Source organism: Lupinus angustifolius, unplaced genomic scaffold (genome assembly GCF_001865875.1).
Source record: "Lupinus angustifolius cultivar Tanjil unplaced genomic scaffold, LupAngTanjil_v1.0 Scaffold_65_27, whole genome shotgun sequence".
In the NCBI taxonomy this organism is placed as follows: Eukaryota; Viridiplantae; Streptophyta; class Magnoliopsida; order Fabales; family Fabaceae; genus Lupinus; species Lupinus angustifolius.
In genome coordinates this window covers 1-24787 of record NW_017723145.1, presented here as the reverse complement: position 1 = coordinate 24787, position 24787 = coordinate 1, and the positions used below count along the sequence as shown (strand labels likewise).

The 24787-nt window shown below is 34.4% G+C and overlaps 1 pseudogene; it reads right to left on the bottom strand.

Annotated features, from left to right (window-relative positions):
- Positions 1-12296: 12296 nt before the first annotated feature.
- Positions 12297-21556, bottom strand: LOC109339261 (annotated as a pseudogene).
- Between the last annotated feature and the right edge of the window lie 3231 nt (positions 21557-24787).

Genomic DNA, 24787 nt, shown 5'->3' with positions numbered 1-24787 from the left:
GGAAGAAAATGTTAGTGTTTCAAGATTGATAATTAATAATAATAAGCAAAATTTGCTAAGGGTATTCCTCACAAACCACCAAAGTTGCAAAGCTCACATGCGAAATGGTTGTTGTGAGATTAAGACATTGTTATATGGGTAGTTATGAAATTTGGTGTCATGGTTTAAGAAGGGTAGGTTTGAAAACAATAGAAATTTTTGTTAGGTACAAAACACAAAACTAAGTACCATTTCGCTTTCTATGAAGATAAAAAACTGAACATATAGGAATGACAAAAAAAAGCGGAACACAAATAAAATCCGCATAGATTACAAACTGATACATGTGGATTTTATAAAGGAATTCTCCAAATAATCCACAATATATACAAACAGACATAAGTATAGTGATATATATATATATATATATAAGAAATTACTTTATTATTTTGACGAATTTGATTTTTTAATTTTTATGGTTTAATTTGGTAGTTCACCCTTGATGGTGCACACTACACACCCCTTGAAGCAATGCACATAACATACAAAATATCCAAAAAAGTAACTCAAGAGGGTACCTATATAGGTAAAAAGTAAAGTACATAACATACAAAATATTCAAAAAAGTAACTCAAGCGGTTATCTATATAAGTAAAATTTCTTGTGTGTAGAACAAGTAGCGAGTAGCTACTACTCATATCTGCTTGGGCATGTTACTGTCCCTACTAGCGTACTTACCATATAAACGTTTTTTATTTACATGTATCATTCATAATAAATAATAGGTAATTGTTCTTTGACAATAAAATATTGGAATTCGGGTAGAGTGTAGCCTTAATGTTGTCTGGAGGCGCCTAATTGCTAACGTTGGTACCTGAAAAGATATTTGCACACTCAAGTTAACATATGAAGATATGAGTGTAGAGAGAGTAAGATGAAAAAGTATAAGAGGGAGTAGTATATGTTAATTTCCTTATGAGGGGTACATATCCTCTATTGTAGAGGAGGTGAACATAAAATATTATCTAATAGATGTTGTTGACATGACTAACCATTTTGTCCCATTGAATCTGCCTCAAACAAGCTCGAACTTCTTTATCTGTGTTGGGCGGATCTGACATGTCCACACTCTGGCTAGTACAATGCCTTATTTAGGGTGGGTCGTCATGTAGCTATCATAGTTATTGTAGCCATAATATTAGGCTTGTTCTCGTTGCATGGCAGGATGCAATACATGATGCAGACAACATGTTCAGTTGTGACAGAAGTCTGTGATGTTCAAGCAGCATGACAGACTTGTACATATGGCATGACAGTTCTGTAGTAGATGATTGTGGTACCGCATATTGCTGACTAGGTCTCGTCCGATCAATTATGCCTTTTAGCTGACTAGGTCTCGTCCGATCATACGTTAATGGATTTGATTGGTCATAGCATGTTTTCAACTAGGACAAGGTGGTGAGATTTTTATCGGCTTCATTCAAATTAAAGCTTTTGTTTAAGAAAAAGTAAATAGTGGGCCACTTCAACCAAAACTTAATGCATTGAAGTACAAAAGTATAAGCACTCAAAACTAAGAACTATTTCGCTTTCTAATAATGAAAGAAATTGAAGAAGCATACTATAGCATCAACCGTGGTTGTTCTTAAGGTTGTTCTTAACAGAATAAGAATATTCTTATTCTATTCTCCATTGTGATGTTCTTATTCCTTGTGTTCTTAAATAAGAACAAAAGTGACTAAATAAAAACATTCATTAGTGAGTAGAGAAGAAAAATGAAAATACAAGCACAAACATATCTAAAAACATCAAACTATCCATAAACATAAAAAAATCCAGAAACACTACAAAAAATTAAAATTTTAAAGAAACGAAAAAATTTAAAAAAAATCGAATAACCGCAACTTATATTCCTTGAACAAAAACTTCACCAATTACATGTATGTTAACAACAAAATTATATTTTTTATTTATAATTGATTTCTAATATTTATAATAAATTATAAAAAAATTTAATTTATTAATAAATAAATAATTATTCTTAATATTTTGCTATATTTACTATAAAATATAAAAATGTGGGGTAAGTTGTGAGACTCAAATAAGAATAAGAATAATGTTTGCTATTGTAGGAAAAAATATATGTTGTTCTTATTTTATGGGGAGTTATAATAAAATTATAAATGAATATGTGAAACTCAAATAAGAATGGAAATGATGTTATCATTTGTAGATGCACTTCTTATGGTACTACTTGCCAAAAGGCTTTGTCTGTACTTAGCTAATGTTTTTGAACAACGTGAGGCCCGATTGCTATAATTTGAGGATGGAGATCATATATCTTCAATGATGTCTCATTTTTTGCCATAAGCCAATCATATATTAATACCTAGATAAAATAAAAAATTTAAAAACGAAAAATAATAAAATGAAGAACTCTAATTAGCTTAAGACATAGAGTGAGATACTGTTGTTTGGATAGGATGGAGTGTTTGGTTTGGTTTTCAAAATATTAATCTTTCAGCGATGTCACTATAACTGTAAGTGCGGAGAAGCTTAAGGAATTCAAGAATTTGAAAGGTTGGGGGAATTTGTTGCATGTGATGTGAGATTGATTTTGGCCTTTCCTTAGTTTTGCTTTTTGTGAGTTGACAAACCTCTAACATAAGATTACATTAACTTCTAATATCATTAAAATATATTATTGTTATTAAGATTTTTAAATTAACATTACATTTAACTTCTAACATAATTTACTTAGTTTAGAGAAGATTTTGCTTAAAGAAGTTATACTTTGAATCAAAGTAGTTTAAGTTTATATCAAACATTCCCCTAAAAAAGTTCGTATTAAACATTAACGTATTGTATTTTATGTCCAAGTTTAAATAAAGTAAATATACGGATTCCTCTGGTGCTATGGTTATGGGTGACCTATGTGGTTATGTCGAATTGAGTAAAGGTAACTCAAATAGCCAGTAAATATATGATTGAGAATTTGTTTAAAGTTTGATTCGTTAGACGCCAAAGTCCAAAACTTGAGTCCAAATTGATAGTTTGTTCTCCAAAAAAGTACTATCCTTGCATAAATTATATTGGACGAGGGGTGAAATTTTCATTTTATTTTCAAAAGTTACCTAGAAGCTTCAAAAAGGACCAACTCTATGTATTGAAAAATAAAGATGGACCAACTCTATGTATTGAAAAATAAAAAAGGACCTACTCTATCTACAGAAAAAAAAAAAAGGCCTAACCCCACCCCTTTCCTACCACAATATCCACCAACAAAAATGTCATTATTAGAAAGATAAGTGTTTGTTTCTCCTTTTGTTTATAATGATAAAAGTGTAATTTTATTATTAGAAGTACGGAAGATAAGTGTTTGTTTCTCCTTTTGTTTATAATGATAAATGTATCATTAAAAGATAATTTTTCTTTATAATTTAAAAGATTTATCTCTCCATTAATGAAGAGGATCTTAACTTAATATCCACAATAAATAAAAACGAATATTCACATTATTACTTCTTCCGTACTTCTTATACATCAACTTTATAACATTGATGAAGAATATCCAAAAAAAAACATTTTAAGATTGATGAAAATTATTTTTGAATAGATAAAATGCAGAAAGTAACAGATCCCACTAAAATAATGAAACTCTTATGGAGTATCATTATGATTTTGAAAGAAATTTTACACACTCTTAAAATGGTATCCCACTAAAATAATGAAGCTCATATGGAGTATCATTATGGTTTTGAATGAAATTTTACACACTTTGAATCAAGACATCCATCATTTCTAGATACACAACTATCAAATTCCATCATACATTGGGCTGTTGGATTTTAATGGTCTCAACATATCATATGGTATTATAACAACAAATGTATATATAGAAATATAAGACCTTACTAAATCATCAATTATCTTATTAGGTTAAAAGTGAAATGTTCGATTTCTGATAGTAAAACTTATTTGAAAGGACAATCACACATTCCAAGAAGATTAATTCCTCACCCATAAAGTGAATGATACTATTGGTTATACCAAACAAAATATATCATATGTAATGATGACACCAATTTAATGTGGAGTAAGAATCAAGTTTAATTAATTACTTATGGTGATTATGTTGTGTAGGGCACATATATTGAATTTCTTAAGCAAAATTTATTGAAAAATGTCTGCATCATTCTTGAAGAAAAGGTTGGGTTCAATCCATTTGAACCAACTCCATTAAGCGGACAAAACATATTTATGGATGAGATTGAAAGTGCAAAGTGTCAAGGATAGCACTAGCATGTCTTTGCCTATGTTTTGATGAAGACAAGGTTCTATCAAAGCTTAAAGATGACTCAACAATCAACATGTCTTATGCTCATTTGGTCATATCTAGACTAGGACGTAATTTGAGTCTATAATCTAAGTAGTTTGGAATGTGTGTCGTAGTAAGTGAGAATAGGTTAGGTGAACCTAGGTGCTAGTCTCTTAAGCCATCTTAATTGTCATATCAAATCCATGAGATATATCATCTAGTTAACTGTATGTTCATGCATCTATCATACATATTATATGTTCATATTAGGCATAATATAATTAGTAGAACATGTATATATATTGTGCATAACTTATGAGAAGTTTACCTTTTTGAAACATATGCATAAATGTTTCAGTTAATCGATTAACGTGGTAACTTAATCGATTAACGCAACTGATTTTCTATTAAATGTGTGTTTTCTATTTGAAATGTATTTTGTGTCATTCTTTTGCTTCGTTAATCGATTAACGAAGAGTCTTAATCGAGTAACTAGTATGTTATTTGTTATAACTGAAATCTGGTTTAACTGTTTAAACTATTTTGCAACGAATGTAACCGCCTATTCTCTATGCTATAAATAAGAGGCAACGTTCAGAGAACCATAGCATTGCATTCTATTGTATAGGGCTATTTAGAGAGCATTTTCCATACTTGTTTTACTGTTTTTGCAAGAGAGATTGCATGCGTGAGAAGAGAGAAATAATGTTGTTTTGATTGTTAACATATGCTTGCTGTTTTGTGTACATTCTTATCTTGCTCACATGCTCATGCATTTGATATTGTTAGAGAGAAATTATCTGTATACTGCATTTGATTAACTCATTTGAATCTTGCTGGCTTAAGTGGTTAGTAAAAGGGTTAATCTTTGAGTTTTTTTCATGTTATATTCTGAGCATTATTGTGCTTAGTATATCTTGTTGTTTAATGTGTTTTTTTGTGTATTCTGGATTTGTCTCTTGATGTGAGATCACCACAGAGATTGAGGTTCTTCACCAAGGCTAGGAGGTCTTGATTTGAGGACAAGAATCTTGTCTGGGCTTGTTTCGCGAGAAAGGTTTTCTCAAGTGAAGGGTAGAGTCAAACCAAGGATTTAGATGTCCTAGATTTCAAGAAAAGAGCGTCATATGTGCTTGTAATTGAATTGGTGTTTGTATCCATATTTCAATATTGTGAGGAAATAAAATCTCCCTGAACCAGAAGGGGAGGTCTGGATGTAGTTTGTAGTGGACCGCAAACGAACCAGGATAAAAATCTTTTGTACACTATTCTTTCTCTCTTTATCTTCTTTAAGTTTCTTGCTGTTATAAATTGAATATGTAATTGAAATTCGGGATATTTGTTTACTGCCATATGCTTAATAATTGTGCGTAAAAATATCTGTATATATGTTCAATTCTATTTTAATTACAGTGCAAATTGTCTGTCTGATCATTCTGTAATGTATAATAGTTAATCGATTAAATCTTGCTGTTAATCGATTAACTGGGTTTTTTCCAACAGTTGGGTTTTGGTTCAAGAAGCGGTGATCGATAACCACTACACCTATTCAACCCCCTCTAGGTGTTCCTAGGCCACTGATACCTAACAGAGATCCATCACCTACTTCATTTTTTTCCATATTGCAACTGTAAGGCTTTTTTTTTTAGAGTTATGAAGAAAAGAGAATGAGATGGATCAAAGGGTGAGAAAGACAGAGGAAGGGAAGTGAAAATGAAAGAAATTATCTCCCTTGTTTGGGAGTATGAAATTCAGATGAAGAAGGGTAAAGTAATGATAATGTTGGAATATTTTTTATTTTTCTTTTAAAAATGTAATTAACAATGAGAAATTGACAATAATGTATAATTATATAATATTACTAAAACAAGGGTTTTAGAGGGTTTTAATATAATTATATAATATTACAATAATGGGGAAACTTTAAAAATAGGCAAATTGAGGGTTTTAGAGGGTTTGAGAAATCCTCCAAAACCTTCCCCTCTCGTTCATCCAACTCTCAAACAAGGGGAATGTTTTCCAAAGTCATCTCTTCCCTTCTCTTTCCCTCCAAAACCTCACTCCCAAACAAAGCCTAACGATTTGTTTCCACGTTGGTTTTTAGAGGGCAAGGAAAGGGAGGGGAAGGCTTGAGAGCCGTGAAATACACTTGTGAGATGAATTTTAAGTCTTTCATTTCCCTTCATTCCCCTCCAAAATCAAATCCGCAAACAAATCGTTAGGCTTTGTTTGGGAGTGAGGTTTTGGAGGGGAAAGGAAGGGAAGAGATGGCTTTGCACTACTCCAAATATCGTAATAAACAACGGTCATTCAACAATGCAATTTTGAACAACGCTGTTGAAAACAAAGTGGAAGAACATCAACAACGCATACTAAAGCAAGCGTTGTCAATGTGTGTAACGTCAACAACGTATTCTTGATGAGTTATGTTTAACAGCGTATTTGATAGAAAGTGATGTGAACCTCTTGGATAAAAGGCTCTTGCACGATCTATCTTGGTTGGTGCTTGACCAAGCTCACAGTTGACTAGAGCTTTGAGAATAAAATAGGCAGCGGAAATATGAAATTTGGATAAAAGAAGATGAATAAGATTTGAGGTGAAGGCGCCACAATACTAGAGGTTTTGATAAGCCAAAGTGATGCTCACCACAAGAATTTGGTTCTTAATAAGAACTTATAATCTTGGTTCAGTCAAGAAGGTTTGGAGAATACTCTCATAAGGATTCAATCCTTAATTCACAAAGATATAGACATTTGGAATGCAATTGAGGAAGGACCATATGAACCTTTCACATTTATCAACAGTGTGAGGGAAGTGAAGCCGAAATCCTCATGGAATGAAGAAGACAAGAAAAAAGTGCAATATGATCTAAAAGCAAAAAATATCCTCACTTTTGCACTCAGTATTGATGAATTTTTTAGAGTATCAAACTGCAAATCTGCTAAAGAAATGTTGGATACTTTAGAGACCACACATGAAGGAACCGATGAGGTAAAAAGGTCAAGACTAAATACTCTTTCCCAAGAATACAAAATGTTTCGTATGAAGCCTGGAGAGAAAATACTTGATTTACAAAAGAGATTTACTCACCTTATAAATCATCTCATTGCACTTGGAAAAACTTTATGAAATAGTGACTTGAACTTAAAAATTCTAAGATCACTTACCAGAACATGGCAACCAAAATACAGCCATTTCTGAAAAGAAAAATTTATCAAAAATGTCCCTGACTGCTTTGTTTGAAAAATTGCAGGAACATGAATTGAAATTCAGTTAGCTTGAACAACATGAAGAGCAAGAAAAGAAGAAGAATAAGAAGAAAAATATCTATCTGAAGGCAAAAGTGGATAGATATGATTCATTAGGAGATGAATCTGAAAAAGGAAGAGATGGAAGATATGAGTTTGTTTGTAAAGAAGTTCAACAAATTTCTTAAAACGAACAAAGGCACTAAAACTAGACAAATGAAGAAATTTACCAAGAATAATGACGCATCCACTTCAAACCAAAACTTCACATGCTTTGAATGTGGCAAGTCTAGTCATATGAAAATGGATTGTCCAATTCTGAAGAGGAATGCCTTCAAGGATAAGAATGAAATGAAGACTGGACGAAGAACTTACATAGCTTGGGAAGATAATGATACCAATTCCGCCTTTGAACCAGAAAATGAAGAACAAACATATCTCTCTCATGACATTTCATCACTCTGATGATGAAGAGGTAAATGAATCTAACCTATTTTATTTTTCTGAATTGCAACCGCATTTAATGATTTACATGATGAATATGTCAAACTCACCAAACTATTTTTAAAACAACAAACTAAGTTAGAAGCATTCAGAAACAAACCATCATCGTCTTCATGATAAAATTGCATTACTCTTGAAAAGAAAATTTCAATGTTAAATCTTGAACTAAATAAGGTAAACAATAGTAGCAAAGATATGGACAAGATTATCAATGTCCAGAGCTATTCTAAAGACTGAAGAGGTCTTGGCTATTCTGAAAACCAAAATTCGAAGAATCAGAATGTCTCAACAAAGATAAACTTTCAAAAACAAAGTATCCATGCTTTTAAGAATAACAACAATAAATCTAGGATATATAAGCATCATCCCATATGAACTTATTGTAAAAACCATGGGTATACACCAAACACTTACATGATTAGAAAACATGGTGTACCCTTAGGTCATTATAGATGGGTTGAGAAAAATGCTAACCATGTAGGACCCAAAGAAAATTGGGTACCTAATATTACTTAACATGTTTTGCATGAAAGTTTGAGAGCCTCCTGCAATTTATGGTACTTGGACAATAGTTGCTCAAAGCACATGACGGGCGACAAAGATAAGTTCTCTGTCCTTACTCTAAGAGACAAAGGCTATGTCACATATGGTGATAACAATAAAGGAAAAATACTTGAAGTTGGTAGAATTGGTAAGCCACCTTCAACAACTATAGAAGGAGTATTATATGTCAAAGGACTCAAGCACAACTTGTGTTTGAGAGTTGCCAACAATTTATAGTACTTGGACAGGGCTGCTCAAAGCCATGACGGACGACAAAGAGAAGTTCTTTGTCCTTACTCCAAGGGACAAAGGCTATGTCACATATGGTGATAACAATAAAGGAAAAATACTTGAAGTTGGTAGAATTGGTAAGCCACCTTCAACAACTATAGAAGGAGTATTATATGTCAAAGGACTCAAGCACAACTTGTTGAGCATAAGTCAACTATGCGACAAAGGATTTCATGTGACATTCTACCTGGATAAATGCATCATCAAAAATAAGGATGCTAATAACTCTAAACTAATTGTTAAGAGAATAAATAATATTTATATGATTGACATAGATTCTTCTTTACCAATAAAATGTTTAGTTGCTAATAATAATAATGATGATGCATAGCTTTGGCATAGGAGAATTTCTCATATTCATATGGATCATTTGAATAAACTAATTAAGAAAGATTTAGTTGTTAGTTTACCCAAAAAGAAGTTTTTTAAAGACAAACTATGTAGTGTTTGTCAAATGGGTAAACAAACAAACACTTTTATCAAACCTAATCATATGGTTTCTTCTAATAGACCATTGCAATTACTACACATGGACTTATTTGGTCCTTCAAGGACCAAGAGTTATGGTGGTAACTACTATGCTCTTGTTATAGTAGACGATTTCTCAAGATATACTTGAACTTTATTCTTAGTTCATAAGAATGAGGGGAAGGCTTTCCAAAGTCATCCCCTCTCCTTAATTCAACTCTCAAACAAGAGGAAGACTTTCCAAAGTCATCCCTTCCTTTGTCCTCTAAAACCATACTCCCAAACAAGGCCTATGTTTCTAAATTTTCAATTATCTTACATCAACTCTCATTGTTCTCCTCCAACGTCATCCTTTCTCCTATTATTCGTGTATACAACCTGGGTTAGAATTAATTGCAAGTCACCACTCTTGACTTGTTATGTCCTGAATGAAAAGCATTAGAGGAGAAATTGATATACAAACATTAATGACAAAAGATAATTGAAATAAGAAACTCGTCTAATCAACTAAAACTTGGTTCTCTATGAATATCATCAAGAAGTTTCATATTTCTGGATGGCAGCGGATTTTAGAGGGATTTACATAGCATATCTATAGAAGTATTTTTGCACTCAATTCACTTGGTACACCCCTAGTTGATGTCAATGCACTTTCAGCTGTGACCACTACATCTCCAATTATAAATTCAATTCTTCATGAAATTAGAATCCTCAAAACCATTTATGCTTTGTTTGGAAGTTATGAGAGAAATAGAAGGAGAATGGTCAAAGGGTTAGAAAGGGGAGGAAAAGAAAAGAAATGGAAGACAATCATTTCCCTTATTTAGTAGTATGAAATTTGGATAGGCAGATTAAACTAATGATAATGTAAGAATATTTTTTATTTTTCCTTTAAAAATGTAAGTAACAATAAGAAATAGACAATAATAATAATTATATCATATTACAAAAAATATTTAGGTATTTTCACACTTTATCTCCAAAAAAACCTCAAATTGAGTGAACTTTAAAAATATGCACATCGAGGGTTTTGGAGGGTTTGAGAAACTCTCCAAAATCTTTTCATCTTCTTCATCCTATTTCCAAACAAGGGGAAGCCTTTTAAAGTCATTCATTCTCTTCCAATCTAAAACCACACTCTCAAACAAAACCTTATAGAACGAATTAATGTTTAAACAACATTTAAAAAAGGTAAATAAGAGAGAGAAAATGATGCATGTGCTGATATTGTAATTTTTTTACTATTATTATATCATTCACTATTCATCATCAACTCTTAAATATAAGTAATACAAACGAATTAAAATATTCAAGTAACTTATCATAGGTTAAAAAACCAATTTAAACAATACTGACCTTTATCTTAGATTCAATCATCCTTACCAAGAAGGTGTTGATTTAGTGGGGTAAGGTCTCGCTAAATTCTAGGATGATCAAAATGTTAAGTGTTTGATTCCTATAGTAACACTTGTTAGGAAGGAGAGTCTACACCCCAATATGGATTAATTCCTTACTCAAAGGGTGAGGGGATACATTTGGTAGTACCCAAAAAATAATCATGCCTCATCAACTAGTTTGGGGTGCACATCTGTTGTCCCACAATTAGTGTTATTCTATGTGCCATAAGCTAAGAATAGTCAGAAAAATATTTAAAAAATAAATTTTAACTTAAATATATTTTTTCAACTGATCACAAGATCATGACACATGAAGTGGTACTAATTATGAGACAACAGATGTGCTCCTTAGGTTCCATCTCAAGCTTGTTTGTTTATGCACCAATTGAGTCCAATTGTTTGTGGGTTACTTATATTTATTGAATTGAACCTGTATTTGGTATTACTTGAATCCCAATTTGCTACATTTGTTTTAATTTTTTTAATACCTTTCTACAAATTTCAATGTACTACCAAAATACACCCTTTAGCCAAAAAAACTTTTATTTATTTACAAGGTGATGATATTTTTTTAGTAACTTTATATATCTCTTATGGACACAATAAACAAAGCAATGAACAATGCAATGGAACAAAACATTAAAGAGAGCAACGAAGAATGTTAGTTCAGTGTGACAAGTTATGACAAACCTCACAATAAAGAAAGCTATGAATGCGATGAAAACCTCACAAGATGAGAAATACAAGTGTGATAAAACATGAGCAAGTAATGTGCTTGAGGTTAGGCAACAACGAAGTAAACAAATTATCCATATAAAAATAGTTTAAAAACAATGTGGAGATGCGAAGCGAGCGCTCTACCATTTGAGCTACATCCCCATTTGTGTAAGAAATGAAGAAATCCAATTTAATATTTAGGATTGGGTAAAGGACAAGCACAACTCAATTTGACTTGTCATATGGTAACCCATTTATCATATTTGTATGTGAATATTCAATTATGTGCAGAATAATGATATATCTTTGGTCGTCTAAAATATTATTAATTCTTTAATTTTTTCATCACATATGTAAATGATTATCAAAATATATACACATATTTTATTTGATATGTCAAAATTATCTACTCATAATAATAATTAATATTGAGAATATTTTATCTAAAAGAAGTATGCATTATATTTAATTGGGTCTAGGTTCGAGTTCAAAGATATCCGATCGATATTTGAGGTTAAATTAGCCTTCAAATCTAGGACTGAGTTTAGGTTTCAAAAAATAATATAACCCACATTTAAGGTCGACAAGCCTTACCCTAGTCCTAGCTCATCTCTAATGCTTATATGTATTCTCTATTCTAGTATATACATTTATGTGCTTATTTATTTATATATATATATATATGCATATACATTTATGTGCTTACATATACATGTACAAGTTTTTGTATAGCATCTTAGATCATTTTTTAATAATCAAATTTTCACCATTGGAATTTAATGGTAAAAAAGTATTGGCATACGAATAAGTATAATTTGATGAAAATTGTCCTAGTAAAAGTATACTAACCCTTTATAGTATGTTCCAGACATGGTCATAACACTTCTAGCATTGTTATCCAATTGGGTCATCCACACAAGCTCACATTGTTTCTATTAAGAGAAATAACCACAGCAGGGCCATATATTCCAAAAACAAGTAAATCTTCACCAGCTAAAGTTGGTGTTGCTCTTGAAAATGTGGAATTAGCATTAGAAATAAAACCATTATAACTTATTCCTGTTAACTTCTCAATGTTCTGTTTCCAAACTAGAGATCCATCTAATGCTTTCACAGCATATATGTTACCATTCCAGATTGTAAAATAAATTGTACCATTAAAATATTGCTGGTGTATCAGTTATTTCTTTTCCTGCATACAATTTCCACTTCATATCTTCTGTTAAACAAATATTGATCTTGTGTTCTTTGTTGCATATCTTCTGTTAAACAAATCTCCACCATGGTTGAACCAGTTCTGTTAATGTTCTTCACGCCACTGAGAAGAAAATAATAATATTAAAATTGTTATAGCTTAGAGATCAGAAGAAATAAAATAGAAGATTGAATAGAGCATAAGTTATAACATGTAAATGGGAAAGTGTGGGGGATGTTGTTATCCCACAAAGAAGAGATAAAAAAGGTAACAGGTTTGGTTTCGTGAGATTTAAACAGTTTGTTGAAGATGATAAACTTCTGAAGGCACTTGAGCAAGTGTGGATTGGGAGCTACAAACTTAAAATTAATAGTCCCATATTCAAAAGAAAAGAGGATCGTAACTATAGAACAAATGTAACTTCAAAAATGGTTCCAAATTTCTGAGTGAACCATGCTAGAATCATAAGCAAAGATGGAAAAAAGCTCTCTTGGAAGGAAGTCCTCTTAAAAGACAAGCAAAATCATGTTTCAGCATGCTCAAACAGAGACAAAACGCTACATTATTATGTTCCAGAAGACACTATTGATAATCTAAAATCTGAGCTAGTATGAGAGCTTTTCAATTGGGAGGATGTGCATACCTTGCAGCAGACTTTGAATAGAGAAGGTATTTTCTCTGTGAAGACAATTTCATTGGGAGGGAAAAGTTTCATTCTCAGAGCTGAAGGGCAGAAGGATGTTCGACAAATCTTTAATGAGAATGAACAATGGTGGAAACTGATCTTCAAGGAGGTTAAAAACTGGAACCCTTCAATTTATCCTCTCGACAGAATGGTGTGGATCAGAATCTTGGGTGTCCCCTTCCATGCCTGGTCGATTGAGTTTTTCAAACTATTAACCAATTATGTTGGCGAGTTCATCCGACTTGATGAAGCTTCAGAAAACAGGGAGAGATTGGATTTTGCTCGATGCTTAGTGGCTTGCAGCAATCTGAGTAACATAGATAATATCCAAAATATTATCATTGGAGACAGGGAATGGCAGATTAGAATGATTGAAGAAGTGGTTTTTGTGGAGGATTACAATAAGTGGAACTTGTTACAATCTTTGAGGAACAATGTCACAACCCCAATCTCGAGTGACTCAGAAGATGGAGAATGGTGGCCGGAGAGTGAAAACGGTGGGAGGGAGGATTCATCCTCGGTTGGTGAAGATGATGACATGGCACACAGACTGTGTCCTCTGAAAAAGGACAGCCTGACCGTATTGGGAGATGCAAAAAGAAGGGTACGAAGGTAGGAAGGAAACTCATCTCTAGCAGCTTTATAGAGGGAGATACGGCGGGGTAGGGGAAAGGAATTTTCAAACACCAATTTGGGCACCTTGGTTCCTTGTGACGGGACAGGGTTGACATTCATAGCTTGAAAGAGATGGGGTGTGAGAAAGAAGAAGTAAGGGAGTAGGCGGCTGGGAGAAGGAGAGATTAAGAAAAGGTAAAGGGACCTTACACATTGATTTAACTGATATTGGGCCAAGTGTTGTTGGACCCATTCAGTTTTTAAGTCAAAAAAATCATTCTATTAGCCCAAGCTGCGTTAATTTAAAAAGTGACGTGCATATGAGAATTTTAAAAAGGGGGTCCCCTTTGCTTGATGTGGAACACGAAATGGTGGGGGAAGAGGGCCTCCTTGGCCAAGCCCAAAAGGATAGGCCTTCCTTCATGTTGGACTCTCTATCCACTCAGGCAATTCACTCTACTAATTCTAGTAGTAATAATTTTTCTAATTCTCATGTCACTCTCGCTGGTACTGTTGAGAAGGGGAGGTCAAAAAAAAGAAGAAAAAAACTCCCAAGGTGTTGTTGAATATGCCGAATCAAATGCTTACATCCTTAAGATCAAAAAACGGTAGGAGGTTAAAGAAGAAAGAGCTCCATAAAAGACAACAAAATGATGATGTTATTGAAGTGCCTCTTGAGAATACAATTCATTCTACGGTTTTGGAGTCTTTGTGTGAAGAACCTTTATCCTTGTCTAATTCCTGGCACACGAATGCTTCTCCTGTTTGTGGTGAAACCCAAAATGCTACAAAGATATGGGAATTGGGGAAAAAATTGGGCGTCACTTTTGATGGGGAGGATAGTGTGATGATAAACGAAATTGAAGTTTTAGAAAAGAGGGATAGGATTGGTTTTGCAAATCCTATTCAAGGGGGCGCATAAGATATTCAATGAATTATCTTTCCTTAAATGTTAGGGGGTTAGGGAGTAGTGTTAAGAGAAGAAATGTGCAAGGGGTTATTAAAAATAATTGTGTGGATTTCATTGGCATCCAAGAAACAAAACTTGAGCAGTGTGATGAGAAGTTGTGTGTCGATCTTTGGGGGAATTCTGATTGTGCTTGGGACTTCAGTCCATCGGTTGGAAGGTCGGGTGGTATCTTGAGCATATGGGACCTCAACAAATTTCACAAATCCAACTCTTACGCAGGCACTGGGTTTCTGACCACTACTGGAACTTGGATGGATGGTCAGGTAAATTGTTGTATGGTTAATATTTACTCTCCTTGTTTATTATCTCATAAAAAGCTTCTTTGGGAAGAACTCTTGCAATTAAAGATGAATCTGGGTGACATAGCTTGGTGTTATTTTGGTGATTTTAACTCTGTTAGAAGTATGTCTAAAAGGAGAGGAGGTGTAGGGGAGTTGTAAAAGAGATATCCATTGTTTCAATCACTGGATTAGAGAGATGGAATTGGTGGATTTACCGTTAATTGGGAGAAATTTTACTTGGTACCATTCTGGAAGTGGTGCTATGAGTCGGCTTGATAGGTTTCTCTTATCAGCAGGGTGATTTTTGAATTGGCCAGACACAGCACAATGGGCATTGAATAGAGATTTCTCCGATCATTGTCCGATTATCTTAAGACAGAGGAAGTTAGAAAAAGGTCTGATTCCTTTCCGGTTCAACAACTGTTGGATTCATCATAAGGGTTTTGCTCCGTTGGTTTCAAAAGCGTGGAATGAGGCAGGGGCTTCCGGGAGGAGGGCTTACATTATGAAGGAAAAATTGAAGTATTTAAAAGAAGCTTTAAAGGTTTGGAATAAGTAGACTTTTGGTTATTTGGATACTAATTTGGCTAAATTGTCTATGGATATTCAAGAATTAGATATCTTGGGTGAGAGTTCGGTGTTGGATTCAGATCAGCTATCTCTTTGCAAGAAGCTTTCGGTTGAGTGGTGGAAAACAACAAACTTGAGGGATAACTTATTGAGGCAAAAGTCGAGGAGTAGGTGGTTGAAGGAGGGGGATGCAAACACTAGCTATTTTCATGCTTGCATTAATAATCGAAGGCGGAGAAATCAGATCATAGGTTTTTGGATTAACGATGTGTGGCTTGAGGAAGACTCGATTTTGAGGAATGGGATAACAAATTACTTTAAAAATTTGTTCTCTACGGGGCCTACGATTAAACCGACTTTGGATGGGATAGATTTTTCCAAATTGAGTGCTAATCAACTTCACGATCTGGATGCGGTTTTTTTGGAAGAGGAGATTAAAAAGGCGGTTTGGAGCTGTGCAGGTGACAAGAGTCCTGGTCCAGATGGCTTTAACTTCAGATTCTTCCAAGATTTTTGGGAGGTGGTTAAAGAGGATATTATTCTTTTTATCCAAGAATTTCATGCAAATGGAAAGATCCCAAAAGGTTTGAATTCTTCGTTTATTGCTTTGATTCCAAAGACGAAGAATCCGAACAAAATCCAGAACTACAGGCCGATTTCTCTAGTTGAATCTTTGTATAAAATCCTTTCGAAGATTTTGGCTGGTAGGCGAAAAGGTGTTATGAGTTCTCTAATTTCTCCTTCTCAATCAGCTTTTGTTCACGACAGATATATTTTGGATGCGGTTGTGGTGATTAATGGGGTAATCCATTCTGCAAATAAAAATGGGGATGGTTGTATCTTGTTTAAAGTTGACTTTGAGAAGACTTATGACTCAGTGGATTGGACTTTCCTAGACTACATGCTTAGTCGGTTTGGGTTCTCAAATAAATGAAGGAGTTGGTTCAATGCTTGTCTTTCCTCAACATCTATGTCTGTTTTGATTAATGGAAGTCTAACGGCGCAATTTTCTGTTTCAAGAGGTATTAGATAGGGGGATCCTATGGCGCCTTTCCTGTTTCTTATGGTAGCGGAAGGATTTGCTGGATTGGTTAGAAGAGCTAGATCCATTGGTGTTTTTGACGGATTCAAAATTGGTCGAGGTGATGTTGAAGTGTGTGATCTTCAGTTTGCGAATGATACTATTATTGTTTGCAAATTATCAGATAACAACCTTTGGTGTTTGAAGATAATCTTAAGATGTTTTGAGTTAGTTTCGGGTTTGAAGGTCAATTCAAACAAAAGCTCTTTATTTGGTTTAAAGTTATCGGTGTCATCTATTTTAGCAGCGGCTAATTTTCTGTATTGTAAGGTTGGTTCTATCCCTTTTCTTTACTTGGGTATTCCTGTAGGGGCAAATCCAAGGAAAATGTCTACTTGGCAGGGTATGATTAAGGTGATTTCAAAGAGGTTGGCTGCATGAAAATGCAAACTCATTACTGTTGGAGGGAGATTAATTCTGCTGAATTCAGTGTTATCCAATATCCCTACTTATATGTCCAATATCTCTATAAAGCCCCAAAGAAAGTCTTATCTAAAATTGTTAGCTTGCAACGGAAATTTCTTTGGGGGAATAAGAGAGGTGGTAAAGGTGTTGCTTGGGTGGGTTGGGCGGATGTTTGCAAACCAAAGGAGCTCGGTGTTAGAGATCTCTCTCGATTTAATGACGTGCTTTTGGGGAAATGGAGATGGCGTAGACTTCAGCAAAGTGAGGCTTTTTGGGTCAAGGTAAATTCAAAATATAGTACTGACTTTAGTGTTTATAGCAATAATTCTGCCTTGAGATGGTGGAAGGATTTGGGGAAAGTGGGATCTTCTACTGGAGAAGGAGACGGCTGGTTTGTTGATAATGTCTGGAAAGAAATTGGGAATGGTCTTCAAACTCTCTTCTGGCATGATGTTTGGGTTGGCACTCAGAGCCTTAAGGTAGTTTATCCCAGATTGTTCAACCTTGCTCAAAACCAGAATGCTTGGGTGGGTGACAACGGCCATTGGGATGAGGAAGTCTGGGTCTGGGATTGTATTTGGAGGAGAAGCTTATTTGGTAGAAAGGAGACTCTTGCTACGAATTTGTATGTTTTGATTCATAACCATTCTTGTAAAAGGAATTCTTTGGATACTTGGAAATGGGGGTTAGATGGCTATGGTGATTATGTGGTTAAATATGCCTACTTGACTCAGTTGAATCAACAATCTTCTCCTTTAGGTAACGTTTTAAAAAAGTGCTGGATTAACTGTGTTCCTTCAAATATTTGTTGCTTTGTTTGGAAGTTGCTGAGAAGAAGGCTTCCATCGAAGGATGAGCTATTTAAACGAAATATTATTCTCATGATTAGCGATATGACTTGTACGTTATGCAATAATCATGTTGAGTCTATTGATCACCTATTTATATCTTGTGACTTTGTTGCAAGTGTTTGGAAAAAGTTCTACTCTTGGCTGCAGATTCCTTGTACACTTCCATCTACAATTCTTGACCTTTTCAATCTTCACGACTCACTTGGAAGATGAATTAATGCTAATCTGTGGCGATTGCTTTGGTTTACGGTGGTTTGGTCTATTTGGATTATGCAAAATGAAGCAATTTTTTCAGAGAAGACTCTAAGCTTTGTGTATTTATTTGATTTAATTCAAACTAGATCTTGGATTTGGTTTATCAATGTTACAAAAAACATGTCTTCTTTATCTTTTGAAAATTGGTGTATGGACCTAAAAGTCTGTATCATTCTAAGTTCTAAGAAGATCACTAATTGATCTTTTTCTTGTATTGGGTGGGTACCCCTTGTGCTCCTTTTAATACATTTTTCCTTATCGAAAAAAAAATGTAAAGCCCGGTTTTCAGTAAGTTCTTCAATTATCTACAAAATGAATGATTTGTGTCGAGTCAAGAGTAACTTAAGTCAAATCAAGTTTTTTAAGCGAGAAAAATTATAGAACCAAGAATAACCAAAGCCAATGGCTTCAAGGGTTGGGATCCTCTCTAGATTAGGTCATGTTAGCTTCTTTATGGCTAGGGTTAAATTATACTCTTGACTACAATTTATGAATATTAAATTATAGATAAAATTTATTATAAACGAGTTCCAAGTTGTAGCGAGTTGGTCCGCATAATTTAAAAAACATTTATTTAAATTTTGACCAATTTAATATATTTTTAAATATATATAATTTGATATTAATGTCAAAAAATTGTAACATATTTATTATGCTCAATTCAATCAAACTCATAAATCTAATATCTTACGTTTGAGTTAAGATGTGATGTCAAATCCATTTATATAATTTTTAACATAAATCATTTATTAAATACATCCTTCATATTGGACTCTCACTTCCTAACACAATATAATTTGTTATTTCAGTTTCATATATAAACCTTTTAACAATATAAAAAAAACATTGTTAATTTATAGAAATGATAGCATATACTCAAGTTCAGAAGCAACAAAACTCTATCTGTTAAAGTATAATCACTATCATAATATATGACCAATATTATTTACTTTATGTACAAAGGTCTTTTGTATGGTCATTACCAATATATTCATTGTGAACTAATACGGGTTAAATTTTGTTGTGTAGAATTCTTTACGATAAACAATTATGTTGTACTTTATTTTTCTTGTATTATTGTTTTGTAATGTAAAAGTTAAATCTAGTTAAATACACAATTAAGAAAGGAAAAGTAAAATTTATATGATTTAATGTTTCTCCTCATTTGATTTGATATACTATTTTGTTCTTGTGCCCAAGAGACATCCTGCAAAATAGAATGAATAATATAATGATTCACTTTATAACATTATTCTAATTTATAAATATTTTATATTATAAACATTGTTTTATTTTTTTTGTTCAAAATTTATAACACAAATATTTATTATCTAATTTTTATTATAAATTCATAATACTATTATGTTTTAAAAACAATCTTCACCTAATGCTCATTACAAAGCCAAAGGTCTCAAAAATTTTAAAAAGAAGAAAAACAAGTAGTTCTAACCCACCCTTGTAAGTCTCGCCCAGGTAAGTTCCGCCTGAACTGATCTTAATATGGTTTGGACCATCCAAGCTAAAAAGTCCACATTGAATAAAAATATATAATATAGAACTTAAATCCTATAAAAATACCTAGTAGTGGACCCTCCAATACTGGATTATTAGCGCCAAAATGGTATTATGTAATTCTTTCTCACTTGACCACTAAATTGACCACCAAGGATGGTGATTAGTGTATTATATATTCACTTGACCTAATACATTCCGAACAATTAGTTTGACATAATCAGGATACCTTATCATAAAAAATTACAGAAAAACAATTCAGAGGGAAAAAATATTAAGAGCGATATTTCTTACATATGAGGCTGATAAAGCTGTATTTATGTGAAGGCAAAAGAATAACCAACAGAGAATGGAAGTCGTGGTTATGGAATTTGATACTCACTCTTAATATTGCAAGATCTTTCTTTGCATTAATTTGTTGAGAATTTCAGGTTTAGATAAAAACGATATAATATTTTAAAATCTGAGTTTAGAATGAAGAAAAAATGCTTTTATACATCAATTATAACAATCGGACAAGAAACGTAAGATCAATCTATTGTTAAAGATAACCATGGGGAATGCAAGTACTTCCTTCTATATTTTCTTACTTTCTATATATCAAGTGTAGTTTTAATTGGACAAGCAACATAACATAATTCCAATTTATAATGTTTATATTTAAATGGAGAAGATTAATTAGTGTCCTTCTAAAACATTGCTAAAGGAAGTAAAGTTAATAATTATGAATCAAGACATTGAAAACCAGTGAATTTGAACTCCAACTTCAAAATTTCAGTTAGTGTATTATTAGTAATGTGTAATATTTATATGATGACAGTGTAAAGATTTATATACAATAAGTATATCATCTACCATTCATTTATATTACTTTTTTTAATAGTTAATGATGATTAAAAAAATAGTGAAGGATGGACTATCAATATATAAAACTTTTATAGTGTCAATGCATATATATTTTTTTATTTTTATTTATGTTATTAATAAGTCAGATTCGGGTAAACAAACGAATAGGGACAAGGTTGAAGTAGGTATGACAATAAAAACCGAACTCGTGGGTACCCGCCTGAACCGAACCCGAATTTAACGGGAAAACCCGATGTGATTGGGTTCGGGTTTTACCCGGATTTAAATTTCGCATTTGGATTCGGGTTTGGTATAGCAAAGACCCTAACCCGAACCCACCCCGAAGTAAGGTAATTCAATTTAAAGTTGAAATTTCTATCATTTGCCAATTATTTTTAATTTCTAATTTTACTTTACATACTATTGGATCTTCAAACATAAAAGAAATGAAATAATACAAGAGAAAATAGAAATGTTAGAGAAAAATTACACTAAAATAATATCATATTTTCCTTAATACTTTATCATTTTCGGGTTCGGGTATAATATTTTTATTTTCAACCCCGTTGAGTTTGGATTCGGGTTCGGGTTTTAAATTTCGGGTTTGGGTATGTGCAAACCCGACCCCGATCCGCCTCCGACCCCGCCCCGCCCGTTGCCATTCCTAGGTTGAAGATTGGGAATTTGTAATTAGAAATACATTAGGACAAAGGACCAATAAATAAATTAGTAATAATTTATGGCTCAAGATAGCATTACTAGTGTGAGGCCAAGAAAAATGCAACCATACCATGAAGCTCTCGTGCTCTTTCTATAGTTGTCATTAACCGCAATACGATCTAATGGGGTTATAACCTTAGAAAACGGTTATGGGATGATCATCATGTGCTGTCCGAATAATTCATTGTTGGATAATAGAGAATTAACCTTATATAAATTAATCCTAAGGAATGATTATTTAATGAATGTTTAAAAAAATTCAGGAGTTTTATTAGAAACCATTGCGGAACCTCGGAGGAACAACTCCAATCTGAGCCACTCTTACAACACAAGGTCACACGCAAGAATGAATGTTGGAAGGAAATTTGGAGAGGAGATTGATAAGGTTAAGGGAAAGATGGATGAATTGGCTCATGCTCAAAATATGATGGAAGACACATTGCAGGACATCAAGAATAGTCTTGCCCTTTTGGCTGTGAACCAAGGGGGATGAATGGTGAAGGCAATAAGGGAATGTTCCCCCAATCGGGGAGGGGTACCCCCCTATGGGGAATGCCCAGCAAGAGGCAAAAGGCTCCACTAGGCCTCATTTCGAACAGCCTCAGGTGCCCATTTTTGGTCAACTAACAAGAGCACCCCTGGGCGTGAATAACAATCCATCTAGGGAAAAGGATGGCTTATGAGGAATGGATGGAGATGATCGAGGAACAACTAAAGACCATTCGTGGGGCTGATGCTCATGGGTCCCTAATGATTGAGGAGTTATGTCATTCCATAAATGTTGTGATCCCTAAGGATTTCAGGGTACCCGATTTTTTAAAATATGATGGAAGTGGCAACCCTAGGTTCAATCTAGTTAGTTACTCTACGAAGATGGAAATATGGTCAAAGAAGGAAAATTTCCTTCTTTGTTTTTTCCATGAGAGTTTAACTGGCCCGACATTGGAATGGTACTTGAAGTTGGATTTAAGTCGCATCTCTAAGTGAACCGAACTGGCTGATTTGTTTATGGATCAGTATAAGTTCAATATGGAGTTGGCTCCAACTCGTGAGCAACTGGAGACAATGCAAAAAAAGAAGATGAAGTTGGTCAAGGAGTATGCGATAAGGTGGAGAGGGTTGCCAATCCAAGTTTAGCCCAAAATGATTATGCCTGAGATGCGCTCATATTTTATGGAGACATTAGGGGCCCCTTATGTTGGGATCATGGCAAGGGTTGCCTACAGGGATTTCTTTGAGCTAATGGACGCTGGTGATAGAATAGAGATGTTGGTTAAGGCTGGAAAATTTTCAATAGGCGAAGGAGATGGCATTACCGCTAAAAAGAATTTGCTTGTGAAGAAGGAGAACGAGGTAAACCAAGTGCACCACCAGTAGCAGTAGAGGTTGTAGTATACCCCTCTCGAGACAACACCTACCTTCCAAGTGAACAACGTCCCACAATCCTTCAACTACCCTCACCCAACCTATGTAGACCAGACCTGACCTTATGTCTCCAATCATACAAACCCTCTTTGCCGCCAAACAAACAACCAAAATCGCAATGCACCCACAAACACACAAGCTCAGCCAAATCTTCGCCTAAACACATTCTTCCCTAACCTTCCCCTTTTTCTGAAGCTTGCCAGAACCAACACCGAGCTTTTCTAATAATTAGTAGATCGTCACTTGATAGCACCCTACCTTGTCCAGTCCATTGAATCTAACTTTCTGCCCTGGTACAACGCGAACCACACCTATAGTTATCACATGGATGTGGCGAGACACTCCATCGAGAACTGTGAGCAGTTTTAAATGATAGTAAGAAAACCGATGGCTTGTGAAAAGCTCGAGTTCGAGGATAAGGTTCGACCAGATATCAATAATAATCCCATCCCGAACTACAATTAAAGGATCAATGTTATTATTGTGGAGAAGTCACTAGTGAAAAGAGTGTTTAACTTGGGTGTGTCGATGCAACACCTTTTCTGTGCTTTGAAGGAAACCGACTGATGTCGTGGCGCCAACCACGAACATGGGTGACGAGAGAAGTTGGGATTTAGACTCTCACTGTGACTACCATTATGGTCAGGTTGGACACTCTATATAATATTTTTGGGGATTTAAGGCGAGGGTTCAGGCCTTGCTAAATCTTGGGGTCATTCATTTTTAAAAGCATGAACCTGATGGTGAAGAGTTCGACGTGGTAGAAAACGTTATGCTTAAGGTTCCACTCCTCAAGGATTCAAGTCTAGAAAGAGTGACTCTCAGGGTGAGAAAACCTCAACCTTTCACCTACGAGAGAAACCACACGATCCCATGGAGTTATGTTGTGAAGGTGGAAGCAACATGAGAAGGCACAACGCGAACCACACCTGCAGTTATCACATGGATGAGGCGAGACACTCCATCGAGAACTGCGAGCAGTTTTAAATGACAGTAAGAAAACTTATGGCTTGTGAAAAGCTCGAGTTCGAGGATGATGTTCGACCAGATATCAATAATAAACCCATCCCGAACTACAATCAAAGGATCAATGTTATTATTGTGGAGAAGTCACTAGTGAAAAGAGTGTTTGACTTGGGTGTGTCGATGCAACACCTTTTCTGTGCTTTGAAGGAAACCGACTATGATGTCGTGGCGCCAACCACGAACATGGGTGACGAGAGAAGTTGGGATTTAGACTCTCACTGTGACTACCATTATGGTCAGGTTGGACACTCTATATAAAATTTTTAGGGATTTAAGGCGAGGGTTCAGGCCTTGCTAAATATTGGGGTCATTAATTTTCAAAAGCATGAACCTGGTGGTGAAGAGTTCGACGTGGTAGAGAAGGTTATGCTTAAGGTTCCACTCCTCAAGGATTCAAGTCCAAAAAGTGTGAATCTCAGGGTGAGAAAAACTCAACCTTTCACCTACGAGAGAAACCACACGATCACATGGAGTTATGTGGTGAAGGTGGAAGCAACATGAGAAGGCCTTATGACTCAAACGTCAAATATGGTCATGGTTGGCATAATTACGAAGAGTGAGAGATGTTATGGACCTTCAAAGGGTGATGCTCGGAAAGTCGAAAATGAATGTGGGAGAGAAGAGTTATCTAGTACGAAGTCAATGAAAAGGAAGAGGAGTAATTCCTTAAAATCATGAGGCAGAACGAATATGATATGGTGGAGCAGCTGAGAAAGACCAAATCCAAGATCTCTTTATTGGGTTTAATTATGTCCTCGGATTCGCACATGAAGGATTGTTGAAATTTCTTAATGAGGTCTATGTCAACCTCAATGTCATGCCCAACAAGATGGATGATGTAAACCCTCATAGGGCAGCCTTTGATTCCAAGGGCAAGAGAAGTT